The following is an 18,379-nucleotide window of genomic DNA, read 5'->3' on the forward strand; positions in this document are numbered from 1 at the left end:
CAGCGGGACACTTTTGTGGTGTATCGAAATCGTCCGCTAGTTGAATTTGTAAAAAAGTCTCTCATCACATTGGTGTAATCAAAACTTAAAAATAATAGACATAGTTGCAAGGTGACCTGGGTCGAGCCATGATTCCACAATAATAATAATTCAGAATCCGTGCCAGATTTGAAAATGGAGAATTTGGAAATCCGCTCATAGTGTCGGATGGTGGGTACCAATGCAGAAGGTATATGATCACTCCTTTATAAATAAATTTGGTGGAGCAACAGTCCGCTTGAGAACTAGGGCCTAGTGACTGACAACTCTTAACCATTCCTGTGTGCGAGTACTGTTGTCAGGGATGGAAGGGACCTACAGTTTTAAGCCGAATTTGAACGGCAAATTTGAGAAAGCACTTTTTATGACAAGACTTACTTTTGTTGCAACAATCGACAAGAAACATTGTACAATGATTCTCAAATTCGAACACAAAATTGTGTCGAAGGCTCTTATGGCGTATGGAAGAGAAGGTTTCCAATATTGTCAACAGGAATAAAAGTGAAAATGACTACAGTTCAGAGCATTATTGATGTCCTTCACAACATTTGCTGTATAAACAATGATGTTATGATTTCTTGGGATAACCACCAGTTTCATACAATTTTATTTTTTCTAAAGCTGAATTTATTTTTGCTTTTTTTATTAAGTTGTCGTATTTAGTTTTCAACGCATCCGTTGTCCGGTAATGGGACCAACTTTTCGAATTGAACTCATTTGCAATGGAATCCCATGACGCGGCTTTTTCTTTCCAATGTACTTTGTCAGTTTTTATTTTCCAGAATATTCTTTCTTTTCAAAACTAACTCAATTAATAAATCTACATCTGCTGATGAAAAATAAAATTAACCTCTTGAGTTAGTCAACAAAACAAAATATTTGTTGTTTTTCTTGTGTTCTTTACCTCAGAGTGAAAAAGAGAAGACAAGGAAAGACAGTTGAAAAACTTTATAAAAGTGACGATCAATGCTGCCAGCTACTTATCATAAAATCTAATAGAAGTTCAGATTTCACTGAAGTTCAGCTGAACTGAAGTTTAAACCTTCACTGTGAAACTGGGGGTAAGACTTTTCAAAAATTAACAGACGGGCTCGTATGGTAAGTTATCAGTGGGAGTCGCATCCCAGCCTTTTTTAGTTTCAAAATCAGCCTTAATAACTTGCATTTACATTACTATTACTTATTAGAATTCGCTTAAACACTTCTGAATAGCTACGCAAACTAGGAACGTATTGTTAACACTCTATTCAAATAACGTTTGAGTTCAATTCGACATAACCTTTATAGTTAACCTTTTGGCTTGTAAAAGCATTCAACTTTATTCAACCTTTAGTTTATAAACTTGACTGCTAATTTGTAGGCTCTTTAACAACATTAAAGAGTTTAACAAGTAGTTTAGGATATAAGTTTGAAAAACTTTAATGTCAAGATTTATGATATCACATCATAAGTAAATCATATCAATAGTAAAAACAGTTTTTCATGAATAATTTAATAATGGCAACTTTTCTTTTATGTTATGCACAAACCTACCATGCTGATGAAATTCACATGTCAATCATCATAACATGACTCGTGACATAGCCAGACAGCTTATGACAGGACTTAATGGTTGCTATAGGTACAACATGTCTACAGGGATTTATTTTAAGAAGTTCTTATTTTATTCATCATTATTTTCATTAAAAATTCATGTTTGTTTACCTGATGCAAAATATTTTCATATACAAAGTTACCAACTTCAAACCTACTTTCAAAAATGTCGATATCATTCTTTTTTTATACATATATAAATGTCAATGAAATAACGTTAACATTTTATAACATAAAATAGGATCAATTCAATCTAACATCTCTAAGGGAATAAAGCTGAAATTCGAAACATTTTTTTAGGTAATAAAAGGGAAAGGTATATGGTGACATTAATAATTTGAAAAATTGTTCCAGAGTTAGGTCTAGGTACAAACATATAAATATATATGTATAAAGGTTTAAAGTACTAACGTGACCTATTTTACGAAGGAATAATGAAAGGACCACCAGAGTTTCAGTTAGGGAAGGATTTATTTTTATCTCCTACAAAAAGTCACCCTCATCCCTCATACTCATCTTTTGTCAGTGTGTCACTTTTGTGTATTTTTCTGTTCTTCTACATGAAATAGGATTTTTTTACAACGAATACCCTGAAGTTCAAGTGAGTACAAGTTAAGAGGCTTAAAATCATAAAGTTCTGTATGGTAAGTATAAAGTTTATGGATCATACTCGCATACTATGGTTTGATGGCGTAAAAATAGCAAAATCTAAATTTGTTCACATTAATTTAGAAGAGAGCATAGAAAAAGGTATAGACTTAAGAGATTGACGAACAAAATTCTTTTTTCAAAGTTACATATTCTTATTATAAGAGGAGATTTAAAGTTGTAGATAAAGTTTATACTTAGTTGAGAACTACTATTCGAAGCCTGAGAAAGTTTTTGTTTGGGAACTTTAAGTGGAATTGATCGTGTACCAAGAATTATGATTGTCAACACGAGAGAGTTTATTTTGAGCTTGTTATACAAATATTTCACTTAATTGACATTGTAATTTTATATTAAAAAAAATAAAACAAGTAATTTAAAAAAAAGTATCTATCTCTTATTTCTCGTCGAAATAACGTTTTTTGTCTGTCTCACAAACAAAACCATATTTTTTCAAGTGATTGAGATGTCCCAAATTCGAATCTCACTTTTTAATTTTTCTATCAAATTAGGTTTTTGAACTCAGGTTTTTCTTTAAGATACAATTTAAATCATTTTAGTGTCTTACTTATTTTCTGGAAATTCTCATTAATTATGAGGTTTTTTTTGGCTCCATATGAAAAAACATAGAATTTGATACTCACATATATTTAAAAATACTTTTTGGGCTTTATTTTTTATGCTGATTTCGATTCCAATCTTTAACTTTAAATATTTGCTCAAGTTTAAAAACAAAACATGTTTTCAACATTATTTTTATGTTTTGTAATATATTTAAAAACATAATAGCAAAACTTACCTTAAAACCGTTTCATCTTTTAGGGTTGAAAACAATTTTAACATAAATAGTTTTGCATTTCTTTCAGATTTTTGTAAGTCAGGTGAAATCTAACAACTTATGAAGATTTTTCGAATATTATATGAAAAAAGATGCTACCCAAACTGATAACTTCTCATCCTGTCTGTCGATTTGTCTTGCTTAAAAGTAAGTACGTTTTTGTGTTTTGTTAAAAAAGTTCTCATTTATTCTTATTCTTAAATCTTTTAATATTACCAATAATATTTTGCATATGAAAAAAAAATTTGACTTCGAAATTATTTTTTGTTAACGAAATTTTTAGTCAAAAGCCAATTTTTGACAATGTTAGTAGTATTTATTAAAATTCAATGAAAATTGAATAAATGAAATTAATTCACATCAATTTTTACCAAATTTGCATACTATTTTTTGTAGATTCTAATTTTTTTATGAAAAAACTGGCTGTTGGATTTTTATCAAAAATTCCCTGCATGTAGAAAACAATATTTTATGTGAGAAAAAATAAGTTTGAAACCAATATTTTTAATTTTCGAAAACACATTTGAGTAGAAAATCAATTTTTACAAACTTTTAGAAATAATTTTTTAAGTTCAATTCAATTTTAATCAGATGTTAAAAACGTTATTTTTCGTTGCACAAAAATCATTTTTTTTTTAGATGAAAAATTTGTTTTTCAGTTTTTTTGATTTTTTTTCCAAAAATATACTGGTTTGGTATATCACGCTACAATATAATAATATAAAATTTTATTCAACTCACTAGTTCGTGAGATATTTAGGGTTAACCAAAATTTTCTTTTAACTGCTATGGTAAAAAAAACCACTCACTCAATTTTATTGAGAAGTCTGTCTACATCTTTCTGTATTATTATCTAAGTAACCGACGTACGAGCGTACAGACGTACGGACGTACCAATGTACGCACAGACGCACGCACAGTCATTTGACAAATCTGGCCCATTTCAATAAATTCCTATGGGAAGTTAAAAACGGTTATATGGGGGTAAGTTACACTTGAGCCACTTGATCTTCCCACAACCATCACCACAGCAGCAAATTCCACAGATCCGTTGTGCTTATCCAGCATATAAATAAACAAAAGAAGAAACTCTATATAGAGGACCACCACAGAAGAATGAGATACATTCTTCGTGCACAAAAGTGATGAAGCAGCATAAAGATAACAAAGTCTTCGCCCAACAATAGAACCGATCATCAAATCATCAGGCAGTCATCATCCAGCATTCAAATAGAAACGTTGTTTCCATATAATAAATTTCTTTTTAAAAACCCAAACTCGCAAAAGCATTTTTTAATTGGCGCAGTCGGTAGGATAAGTGAAAAAAAAAAAAATTATTAAACGAAAATTAATAATAAACACTTATCTAGTGATCGTAACCGTGAAACCCAAACGTATATTGGAACACGACGTGATACTTACAAAAAAAAAAATAATAAAAAATTGCGCACTAAAAATCAGTGAAAAACATAACAATTCAAGATCCGTAAGGACATATATTGTGAATTCTCGCAGAGAGAGTGTTTTATTGGTTTGATTTATTTAAAAAGAAAAAAAAGAAAATATATATTCAGAATAATAAAAGTAATCGGTGACTAGCAAGAAAAATATAATGAGTCCCCCAGTATTAGCATACCCTGATTTCAATAAAGAATTTGAGCTCACTACCGATGCATCAAATTATGCGATTGGTGCTGTATTAGCTCAAGACAAACATCCCATAACATATATTAGTAGAACCTTAAATGATCATGAAAGAAACTATTCAACCACGGAAAAAGAATTATTAGCCATAGTGTGGTCCATTAAATATTTAAGACCATATTTGTATGGAAGGAAGTTCCAATTAAAATCAGATCATCAGCCTTTGAAATGGTTAAAAACAAAAAGTATAGGGAAGGATATTTCTGGAAGATTACAGAGATGGATACTTTCTCTTGGAGAGTATGATTTTGATATAAGTTACTTAAAAGGATCACAAAATACAATAGCCGATTATTTAAGCAGAGAAATAAAAGACAATGAAATTAATCATATAGATGAAGAACAGGAATTAGAAACTCGACATTCTAAAGAAGAAGAATTATTAGATCATTTTGTTATTATAGAAAAAGCTGTTAATTCTTACAAACAACAGATAATAGTTAATCAAGATTATCAAGGAAGAAAAATAGGAATAAGACGAATAAATGGAAATAGAAAATTAGTTGAACTTTCTCCAAATTTATTAGAATCACCAAGTTTCGAGAGAAAAATCAAGACAGTGTTAGAACCAAAACAAACAGGTATATATTGTGAAAACGATGCAATATACAATAAACTACAACAAAAACTTATAAAACTTTTTGATAAAAGTCTTATGACATTTCATCGATGTAGCTATTTAGCTAAAGAAATGAAAACAGAAGAAGAAACAGTAGAACAAGTTAAATTATATCATGAGTTAGAGACCAGTCATTCTGGCATAGAGGAAAATTTTACTGGATTAAAAAGATACATTTTTTTTCCAAAATTGAAAAATATAGTAACTACAGTAGTAAATAATTGTGCCATTTGTCGTTTAAATAAATATGACCGGCATCCAGTTAAACCAAAGTTTAAATTAACTGAAACCCCTAGTGACGTAAATCAAATTGTACATGCAGACTTATTTTTCTTAAATAAGCTACCATTCCTTTCTACAATTGATAAATTCAGCAAACGTGTCACATTTACTTCAATCCCAAATAAAAATATAGAAAGTATACATACAGCATTAGTGCAGTATATTTCACAACATGGAAAACCAATCAAGTTTGTAATGGACAATGAATTTGACCAAATTTCTATTAATACTTTATTTAATGATTTAAACATAGAAAGACATTTTACAACACCTCATTCACACACAGGGAATAGCCCTATTGAAAGAGCACATAGCTCAATATTAGATAAAATACGATGTCTAAAAAATGGAAAACAATTATCAGACCTAGAAAAAATTAATATTAGTTACAAAGCTGTATTTTACTACAATAATGCTATTCAAAACATAAGTAAGAAAAAACCATTTGAAATCCAAGAAGGAAGAGTAGATAAAAAACAATTATACGAAACCTTTAAGGAACACAAAGAAAAGAAAATATCTCAATTAAATAAAAATAGAGAAGATACGGAAAAACCTAAAGATAATGATTATGTAGTTAATCCTGGAAGAAGAGATAAAATCTTACCAAAATTTAAGTATAAAACTACAAAAAGAGTTCATCCTGTAAACATTCAGAGAAAAAGAAAACAAACTAGGCAAATTTCAAACAACGACATGTCAGAACAGGAACGAAGACACAAATCAGAAAATAAAATTGCCTCTACAACAGAGTCAGTATCTCAAAATACTTCATTGAGTGTAGAATCGGAAAATATACCTCTCGCACAGTTAAAGTGGAAATTAAGAAAAGAATAAATCATGAATTTTTTATCCTTTCTCACCTTAATAACATTATTAGTTACAAAAATTAAAAGTGAAATAATAATAGAAAATATAAATAACCAAGAAGGTTATGTTAAGATTAAATTGAACAAAGTAGACATAGTAAAAGATTTTGCCCATATTGCACATAGAATAAATATAACAAAGATAGAAGAGGTTTTAAATTTCGTAGAAATAAATATATTAAAATTAAAAGAAGTTAATTTCCCGACTGACATTTTTTCTGAAATAGAAACAATAAAATCAGAAATAAAAAGTGTAACAAATCATAGACAAAAAAGAAGTCTTTTTGATATAGGCGGAAATGTATTGAAGTTTTTATTCGGAACAATGGACGAAAGTGATCGAAAAAATATAGAAGAAATGTTAACGATAAATAAGGAAAACAATCACGAACTAATTATCAATGTGAACAAACAAATTGAAATTAATAATAAATTTAGAAAAACTTTAAATGCCATCGAGACAGAATTCAATGAGATGTTAAAAAATAATTTTGTTAATGTAAAAAAAGAAAGTGTTACTTACGTACACAGATTAATTATACTAGAAATACGCGAAAAATTGAATAAAATAAAACAAGCAATTGAAAAAATACAAAATAATATTCTTTCAAGTAAATTAAACGTTATGGTTGGCTCAATGTTAAATACAGAGGAAATAAACCGATTTAAAATAGATTTCAACAAATTGAAAAACATAAAAATATCAACAGCTCTGTTTAAAGATGAAATTATTTTTGTAATAAGTATTCCAAATAACATATTGAAATTAAATAAATATTTTGTGACAAATTTACCAAATTCAAAACAAGAAATGATAAACATAAAAGATAATTATGTAATAATGTACGAAAATAAAGAATATAAATATGAAGACAAAGAATTAAGAAATTTAAAATATTATAAAAATTGCTTATACTATACAAATTGTACCAAAATAATAAATAAAGAATCTAATAATGTAATAGAATTAGAGCAGGGAAAATTATTAATAAAAAATGGAAATATTGAAATAAAAACAAACTGCAATGAAAAAACGAAAATGAAAATACGTAATAACGTATTGATTAATTACGAAAATTGTAAAATTAATATTGAAAATAAGACATATATTAACTTAATAAATGTAGAAGAAAGATCTACGTATCTTGATAACATGGAATTATATACAAATCTTGCTAACATAAGTGAATATAAAGAAATTAAATTAGAAGAAATTGAAAACATAGATTATATTCATGAAAAAATTTATGATATCCAAAGACATTCATATATATCATATTTTATGCAAACTTTTATAATATTGTCAATTATAACCTTAGTAATATTCATATGTAAAAATAAACTTCACAACATTTGCTCCAGGAGTAGCAACAATTTTAAGGAAGGGGGAGTTACACTTGAGCCACTTGATCTTCCCACAACCATCACCACAGCAGCAAATTCCACAGATCCGTTGTGCTTATCCAGCATATAAATAAACAAAAGAAGAAACTCTATATAGAGGACCACCACAGAAGAATGAGATACATTCTTCGTGCACAAAAGTGATGAAGCAGCATAAAGATAACAAAGTCTTCGCCCAACAATAGAACCGATCATCAAATCATCAGGCAGTCATCATCCAGCATTCAAATAGAAACGTTGTTTCCATATAATAAATTTCTTTTTAAAAACCCAAACTCGCAAAAGCATTTTTTAATTGGTATTCATAGATTTGTTTTTTGTAAATAATATTGACAAAATACTCTTTTATGACCATATTTCTGTTCCTGCTTTTTCAAAACATGACCGTATCTTTCTAACTTTTGACTTCGATACTAACGTTTATGCCAACAATACAACTTATAATTACGGTAACTTCAAGAATATAAATTATGCTGCTTTGGAAAATCATATTCGTTCAATTCCTTGGAGTCTTGTTTATGGTATGACCTCGCCGGATGCTCAAGTTGACTTTCTTCATAGTAATATAAATAACCTATTTGACACACGTGTTCTCTTATCAACCGGTAGGGTGAGACCTAAAGTAAATGCTTGGTTTACGAATGAAATTCGTTTGTTAATAATGCAAAGAGATCATGCTTACCAGCGATGGAAGCGCTAGCGTATAGATGAGTACCTTCAAGCTTACAAAAATAAACTAAAAGAAGTTGTTCGTGAGATAAAAGTAGCTATAACAAAGTTCTATTCTAATAAGCTCATAACTAATGTAGATGGGCGAAAGATGTGGAATAATCTTCGGGAATTAGGAGTAGGCAAGCAGAAATTGAAGTGCAAAAGTGATATAGATGTAAACGAACTAAACTTAAAATTCTTATCGATTCCAGATACTAATATCACCTATGGTAATAGAGTCCCATTTAATAGTACTGTAGACACCACTGAAAAACCGTTTTTCTTTGAAAGAATAGAAAGTACGAATGTCGTGGAAAGCTTGTTATCCAATAACTCTAATGCAGTTTTTATAGATGGAAAACACCCGGTTTTTATGAAAGATATACTACCTTATTTGCTTCTGTATGTAACTCACATTATCAATACAATCTTTTTGACCTGTGATTTTCCTTGTCAGTGGAAAAATTCAAAAATTATTCCAATACCTGAAAACTCATCGGGTGAGGAATTTAGGCCGATTTCAATTCTTCCCTATTTGTCCAAAATCTGCGAACGAATTATGCATAAGCAAGTTAATGATTATCTCGTACGTAATGATCTTCTCGTCTCAGTTCAGTCTGGTTTTCGTGCCAAACATAGCTGTAGCACAGCAATTTTGAAAGTAGTTGGTGACATAAGAGCGCAACTAGATGAAGACCAGGTTACTTTTCTTGTCTTACTGGACTTCTCCAAGGCATTTGATATGGTTGACCACTCTATTCTTATTGATAAGATGAGCCATCGTTTCAATATGTCTTCTTCTGCTGTAAAATTGTTTTCATCGTATCTTAGTGATAGAAAACAGGCTGTCTTCTTAGAGACCGCCTTATCAAATTTTTGTTCTGTGCACAAGGATCGATTTTGGACCATCTGTTATTTTCTATCTACATAAATGACAAACAACATACAATCTTGAATTCATCGAAACATTTTTATGCTGATGATATTCAAATCTATAAAAGCTGACCTCTTGGGCTCATAGAAAACTGTGCCAATGATCTGAACGATGATCTCCAAAGAATTATGAGGTGGTCGGTAAACAATAGTCTCTCGCTCAATCCGAAGAAATGTAAATGCCTTGTTATCCCGAAAAAGAAGCTAGATCTGTCTTATTTTCCCTCAATTATGCTTGGTTCTTCAAAAATTGAAGTCGTGGATAAGTCAAAGAACTTAGGGTTGGTATTTAACCGAACTTTGACATGGAATGACCATATTAATGAAGTTGTGGGTAAAACACATGGGGTTCTTCGAACTTTATGGACAGCTCAAAAGGTTACACCACCAAAGACAAGATTAGTTCTCGTTAAGACTTTGGTTATACCAGTTTTCGTGTATGGTTGTGAAATATTTTATAACTGTGATACTGAAAGCAAAAGAAAACTTCAAGTAGCATTCAATAGTGTTCTGCACTATATTTACAATCTGAGGAGATTCGACCATATGTCACATTTGGAAAAAAATTTATTAGACATGTCATTTTTTAATTATATGCAGCCGTCATATCTTTTTGATAAAATCCGGCTTTCGACATCCAACAGATCTGCTTGTTTAATTTTACCACATTTCACCTGCCTTACATCCGAGAAACAATTCTTTATCTCAGCTATACGCCTTTGGAATACAATTCCGCGAAACTAAAGAGAACTAAGTGACAAGGAACAATTTAGTGACAAGTTAAGACTGTATTTTATTAACCGAAGCAACTAGCTAACTTTCACCCCCAAAGCCGCTCCCATTTACTTCAACTTTAACTTTTGTATGATTGCAATAACGTAATGTTACTATAATTAATTTATTTTATGTTTTATTTATTTTTATTTTTTTTTTATTATTTTGTTATCTTTTAATTATATTTTGTTATATTGTAATTTATAAGTGTACTCTTACTGTGAATTGGAATATAATAATAAATAAAGCTAACTAAAACTACCTATTCTACCTATAAACTACTTTAAACTAGAACAACCACCAATATTTTGTTGTCTTTTTTTTAAAGTATTTTTTTATTCCATGTTTTTTTAAATTGTTTGTTTGTATTTTTTGTTGTGCCGCCATTCCTATTCTACTTCAAACTAAACCCTAAAACTATAAAACAAGTATGTAAGCCGGCCAAGGCTTAAAACCCCATCCCGACTACTCACTACCAAGTGCCGATTGAAGCCACAAAAACTGGTTCTCCTGCTTCATCCTATCAATTCGGTCCCGTTCGGACACAGCCCTACTGAACCGAAGGAACTCTGCTCTGCCTTGTGCCATGACGTCCCGATTGTATAGGAGACGCCTATCCACGGTTCGTCGTCTGACGTAGTAAGATTAGCGGAGCTGCCAATCTACCCTGTATCAAACCGCATCTATCTAAAAAGAAGAATGCCTCTGTTGGAATGAAGCCGCTCAAGCGTGATATCTTAAAATACTCATCGTTGAGATAGAACGACTCGAAAATTTAATTATTGGTCGAAGACATAGCTCTTGCAATGCGACCTAGCCAACGGAGTCCTTAATAGATTTGTCTCCGACTTCTGGACATTTACTTTCAGTTTCCAGTTGTCGCAATATCGATGAATCTTGTCGAAATAACGCTGCGAGAGAATTCGAATAACCTTAACGTTTCGGGCCGTTCTCTACGCAATTAGATCGTCGGCGTAGACAATTGCCTTTGTAAGACTACCTATCAGATCGCTGGTGTAAATGCTGAAGAGAATCGGTGAATTCACCGCTCCCTGTTGAAGACCATTTTAAATTGAGAATGTTGTGTTAGAAGTTACCTTGCCACTTTCGACAACGAACTTTCTAAACATATCATATGGTATCTATATACGACAATGGCTTATGCCAAGCCTGCTCAGTTTTAGGTAAAGACCCTCCAACCATGCGGTGTCAAAGGCCTTTTCCAAATCAACCAGAACAGCACTTTGGTGTTGTAGTTTGTTTGTTTAGACGCAGCATGAATTGTGTCATGACCCGCCTTGAACCCGAACTGTTTATCCGGAATTATTTTGTTGTCAAAAGCTCACTTAGTTAGAGCCCTATTAATGATCTTTTCGAAAACTCTACAAAAATGAAGACAAACTAAACCTAATAATAAAATGATTTTACATCTTGTGAATATTTTTATCAAATTCATACTTTTTGAAGTTCTCTAAATGAAAATTTGACAAAATTTTTAAGGGCACCAAATTTAAAATGAGGGACACATTACAGATTTCCCATCATCAATATTTCTATAGTTTAATAATTTGTCAAACTATTAACACTCATAAGTGTTCAATAACTTCGGGAAAACAAAATGTCAAAAAAGTTAATAAGGAGAGATTTCTTGAAAAGGTCGCTTACGATAAAAATGCAGAAAGGGGTCTATAGAAACAGTTGATTCTTTGCAACTTTTATTCCATCCAACCTCTCTTCATTTAAGAAGCTTTATCTTATAATACTTTACCATTCAATATTCTGTATGTACACTATTTAAGTTTTTACTTGAACAAATACCTGAACACCAGTTATCAAAACTCTGATATTCCAACACTGACTTATTAACTCTATGTTGGGAGTTTTTTTTTTTAAATAAATTATTTTTTAGAGATATTTCCTCCTTGGGATGTAGCTCAAAGTCACACCACCCAATTAGCGCCTCAGTTCCAGTATTGCTGAGAAACTTCTCCAATACTGGGTTTCCCCATTTCATAAGCAATATCATGTATGTATGTATGTAAATAAATCAGTTGAAAATTATGACTTACATATAACCGGTTTTGATTTTATTTGAACTTATAAATTTAAAAAAAGATTTTACTTTATTATTATTATTGTTATTATTATTTGCATATACAGTATACAGGATGTATCAAACTTGATTGGAAGTTTTTAGGGTGTAGTTTTTTGGGTTGAACTCAAAGGGAACATTATCTAAAATTTTGATTTTCGTTAACCTATTCATAAATAATTTATTTGTTAATTTTCGTATAAGAAACAAAGTTAATATCGTGTATTTGTCTTGAGATATCAAGTTTCCAACCAATTCCATTTTTCCTGTCCAAACTTTTTTTTAATTTTCAGGTAGTTTTTCGTAAAAAAATGTTCTTAATAAAACAATGCTCTTATTTTTTTTCGAAACGTATACAAATTATTTAATAGCAAAAATGTACTCCAAACTAAATCACAAAAAAAAAGTAATTTCGTAAGGTTTTAGATAATTTCTATTTTACAATTTTAATAGGTACTTAAAGTGCTCGCGAGTTATGATGTCAAAATTCAAGATAAACCTTTTTTTAACAGAATATAATCAAGACTTCAACTTCAAGGTTTGGGCACCCTGTAGTATAAAAAGCTACAGCAAAATTAAAGTATTAGACGTCAATACAGTGCACTTATAATTTCGCAAATCATTTTTAATATACTAAACTGCAAATCCATTAATTTATTACCACACACGATAAATTCATCACAACTATTATTACAAAATACCAAAAAGTCTCAAACCTATGTACATATATACAAATCCCATAAACAACTCATCGTCAGAATGTAAATTAATTTGAAAATTATTTTAAATTATCAGTGATTTTCATTTAAATTCTATTTGCAAAATTTAATCTAAGGCTTGAGTATATACAATTTTATTATTATCCAAATTAATTGTTATTCGAAAATTGAATAATAACATAGACACACTAATTTATGTATATTACCTTACTATTAGTGTTCATTTAACGTTTATGATGATAAAGTCCAACATAATTGTGATGTTTGATGTAGAGCCTCATTGTAAATTTGTTATGGAAGCTCTAATGGCTTATGTTTATGTCAACACAAAGCATGTGGCTTTTATGAATTATTTTTGGACTACATTAACCAAATTATATTATTTAGCAAAAACGTGTATTTTATTTGTAGGTTTACCATTTTTTTAGAATGAATAATTGTATCCTTGTGATAATTGCTTTTTTGTTATCTACTAAAAAAATCTATTTTAAAGAATGACCTTCACCTTCAATTAACAAATATCAAAAAGTTTGTTTTGAACAAGAAAAATTTAATATAGGTTCCCATGAACTTTTATTATTATTTCTTTGCTAAGAATATTAACTGTAACTCGGAAACAATTGAGAACTTAATACACAAAAATCTCATTTGAGTATTTTTTGAGCAAATAAAGGCTTATAAACGGCTATAGAAGGTTGGTAGGAAAGTTGGAGCTCAAGCCATCAATACGAATTATCCATATTATGGTGCTTATAAAATTAATTAATAATTGCATCACAAACATAATTTCTTAAAAAAAAATTTACTTGTTACTTTGGATTTCGGCTTTAAGAACATTGTTAAAAAAATTTCTCCAACCTCTACTTGAGGTTAGAGGTACAAGTGTTATTAAATAAAAACAAAAATGTATAGGGGTTATTGAAAACAAACTCTGGATATTAATCTAAACGTTGTATAAATAAAGTTGGGATGCTTTGAACTTATTCAATAGTAACATTTGACTACGTCCGTACGTTTGTCACCTTTTCTTCGTCGTCCATAGCTCAAGAACCAGAACCAGAAGAGATATCGACTTTAAATACATTTTGTGAAACAGATAATAAAGCAATAAGAGCTCTCGCGTGGGTGGTTTTGTTATACCATAGCATTTAAAAAAAAGGTGAACATTTTGAAAAAAAAAACGCTAGAGACTTGACTTAAATTTTATATAATATATTGTAACATGATACCGAACAAGTATATTTTTTAAACAAAATCCAATAAACTTTTTTTTCTTTAAATTTTATCTCGAAAACAATTTTGTGCAATGAAAAACATTGTTCTTAACATCTGGTAAAATTTTGAGCAAAATCGAATTGACAGTTTTTTTTTTATAAAAAATTTAAAACCCTAAAAAAAACATTACTGAAAGTTGGTAACAATTGAATTTCGACTAAAATATATTTTCAAAAATTTAAGATTATGGTTTTCAGCTAATTTTAACTTATAAGAAATATTGTTTTAAACAAATCAAATGGTGTGGCGCAACAGTCCGTTGTGAACCAGGGCCTAGTGACTTACAACTCTCAACCATTCCTGTGTGCGAGAACTGTTGTCAGGAATGGAAGGGACCTACAATTTTAGGCCGAATCCGAACGGCTAATTTGAGAAAGCACTTTTTCATGACAAGAATTACTCTTGAAGGATTTGTCAATTCCTCGCAAGAGGCAGTACCCGCGAAAATTATTTTTTTTTTAAATTAAGGTGGCACAGGCAGGGATTGAACCCAAGACCCCTTGCATGACAGTCCAACGCACTTTTTTTTTTTTTTTTTTTTCAAATTCATTTTTATTTATTCAATCTTAAACCTATCTTAAAGCTAGACAAAAATTCATAAAACTAGCCTAATTATCCATAACTTACAACTAACTTAATGGTCCCATACGGACCCTCTAAGTTAAAGTATAACACTTAAAACTAATGCCTTTCGGCTCTAAGATCTATTTTACTTCATTTTAATTTTATTTATTTTTGTATTTATTAGAAAATTATGAGAAAAAACTAATATCAAGGTCCTTTTTTTATTTTTACTTACAAACTACTTAAAATAAGGTCCTTAACCCTAGAAAGATAACCTACGTCGAATAGACGTACAAATCATGTGTATTACGTATGGCCTATGAAATATGGTTATCTTTCTAGGGTTAAATAAAACTTAAAAACTAACTTAAACTACCTATTCTACCTATAAACTACTTAAAACTAGAACAACCACAGCAGCAAATCTAACTATCTAACATTTTTGTTTTTCATATTTCGTTGTCTTTTTTTTTTATTTTTATTTATTTTTTTTTGAATGTTTTTTAATGTTTTTTTTTTAATTTTTTTTTTTTTTTTTGTTTTTTTTTGATTTTTTTTTTTTATTATTTTTTTTTTTTTTTTTTCGTGCCACAATGCCTATTCTACTTAAAACTAAACCCTAATACTATTAAACAAGTATGTAAGCCGGCCAAGGCTTAAAACCCCATCCCGACTACCCAATATCAAGTGCCGATTGAAGCCACCAAAACTGGTTCTCCTGCTTCACCCTATCAGTTCGGTCCCGTTCGGACACAGCCCTACTGAACCGAAGGAGCTCTGTTCCGTCTTGTGCCATGACGTCGCGATTGTACATGAGTGGCCTATCCACGGTTCTTCGTCTGACGTGGTAGATTAACGGAACTGCCAATCCATCCTGTATCAGACCGCATCTATCTAAAAAGAGGAATGCCTCTGGGGTAATGAAGCCGCTCAAGCGTGCACTCTCAAAATACTCGTCGTTCGGATAGAACGCCCCGAAAATTAAATTGTTGGTCGAAGACATAGCTCTTGCAATGTGACCTCGAACGAGTTTTATCACGAAATTGTCAATTCTGTTGATTCGAGCCCCGTTGTACAGGACCTCGTTGGAATAGTAACGCACATAAGAAGATTCGGCTGTTTGATATAAGCCGGTACAGCGTCGTAAACACTACCGCTCGAACACCCGAAACTTCTCCATCTGGGAAGGGGCAACGTTGAACCACACAGGACAACCATAAACGATCATTGGCCGTATGAGGGCCATGTAGCAAATTACCTTCACTCTGGGGTCAAGCCGACTGCTAAAAAACAGTCGTTTCGTCAGAGCGAAGGCTCCTCTGGCCCTGGTCAGAGCAGCATTTATATGTCTGTCGAAATATAAATACTGATCTAACCAGATACCGAGGTACTTCACTACACTTTTGCTCGCCAATGGCTGCCCGTGAAGATCAACGATGACCATCTTGCGCCAATTCTTACACGTATCCCTCTTGGCCCTAGCCAATGGAGTCCGGAACAGAATTGTCTCTGACTTCTGGACATTTATTTTCAGTTTCCAGTCGTCGCAATATCGCTGAATCTTGTCGAAATCACGCTGCAAGAGAATTCTAATAACCTCAACCTTTCGGGCCGTTCTGTACGCAATTAGATCGTCGGCGTACGCAATTGCCTTTGTAAGACTACCTATCAGATCGCTGGTGTAAATGTTGAAGAGAATCGGTGAATTCACCGCTCCCTGTTGAAGACCATTTTTAATTGAGAATATTGTGGTAGAAGTTACATTGCCACTTTTGACAACAAACTTTCTACCGTTAAGCATATCATAAAGTATATACAACAATGGCTTGCTAATGCCAAACCTGCTCAATTTTAGGTAAAGACCCTCTAACCATACGGTGTCAAAGGCCTTTTCCAAATCAACCAGAACAGCACCTGTGCATTGTTGTTTTGATTTATTCCATTGGATATCAGAAACGAGTTTAGACGCAGCATGAATTGTGTCATGACCCGCCTTGAACCCGAACTGTTTATCCGGAATTATTTTGTTGTCCGCAGCCCACTTAGTCAGAGCCCTATTAATGATTTTTTCGAAAACCTTGCTGATGCTCGGAAGAAGACTTATCGACCGAAGATTTGACGGGTTGGAGTTGTCCTTTCCCTTTTTCGGGAGAGGATGAACCACAGCAGTCTTCCAATGCACTGGATAATATGCATTATTCAGTGCATTGTTGAAGAGTGTGGTGTAAATGTCAATTGCTTCCATCGGTAAATGTCTTAGTACAACGTTGGATATACCATCGACACCTGCTGACTTTTTGTTTTTTATTGAGTTGAAGATGAGCTGAACCTTCGTCACTGACAAGGGGCTTGTTCCCGTTTGCTCGGCGATTATGGCATTTGCCAAGGAATCGTCATTGAACCGCATGAAACCGCGGTTCTCAGATCGCCAATGTGTGATATCATTACGGAGGTAAAAGTGATTAACTAGGGCTCTGTTTTCCAGGTCGTGGTTGGGGCGAATGCTAACATTCACCTTGTACACTTGCTGGAAAGCAGCTCCCACCAACTCCACTTTTTCCTTCGGATCTTCAATTATGTAAAAGTCATCGTCAAAGATGGCTTCCTCTGGATCTATTTGAGTTCTTTGGAGTTTAAGACACGGAAGGTCATTATCGTTTTTTTTCCTGAATATCTTGTTGATTTTGGGGAACATACTAGGGTCACTCGAATTAACTGACCGGATCTTGCGGTCCCAGTACTTGTTAATTGATAGCCTGTAGTTCTCCTTAATCAACAGATTGACATTTTTTATTGACGATTTCAGTGTCCTAACCTCCAAGTCGCGTGGGTCTGTAAGTCGTCTGTGCAAGTTTTTGAGTCTTGTCAGTAAGCCACTCTTGTGCCTACGTAGTGCGTCAATTGTCGCGTTTCTGTAAGCGTCCATTTGGTCCCGTTCTTTGTACTTTGGGATTGTCCGTTCCATCGTTCGTTTTATTGTTTCGTCCATCTGTTGTAAGTGTTGGTCGATTTCTCTATTTGTCAGGTTTCTGTTGTTTGGTGGGGCTATGTCACTCGAACGAAGTTCTCTCGCTATGGCATTGGTGAAACGAGGCCACCGCATCTTTCTGTAATTGTAAGAATGCGTTGTAACGTATTCCTCCAACTCCACGCGTTCGTTCGGAATCTGCATTACAGCAGCCAGTCCGCAGTGATCACTGTCGTACTCGACTGTCTGTAAGCAGTTTCGTGGGTGATTACCCACTTTGTCTGTAACTGTCAGTCTGGTGTCGTACAGCAAAAGATCCAGAAAGGAGCCACTTCTTGGATACGATG

This window comes from Eupeodes corollae, chromosome 3, assembly GCF_945859685.1.
Source record: "Eupeodes corollae chromosome 3, idEupCoro1.1, whole genome shotgun sequence".
Taxonomy (NCBI): domain Eukaryota; kingdom Metazoa; phylum Arthropoda; class Insecta; order Diptera; family Syrphidae; genus Eupeodes; species Eupeodes corollae.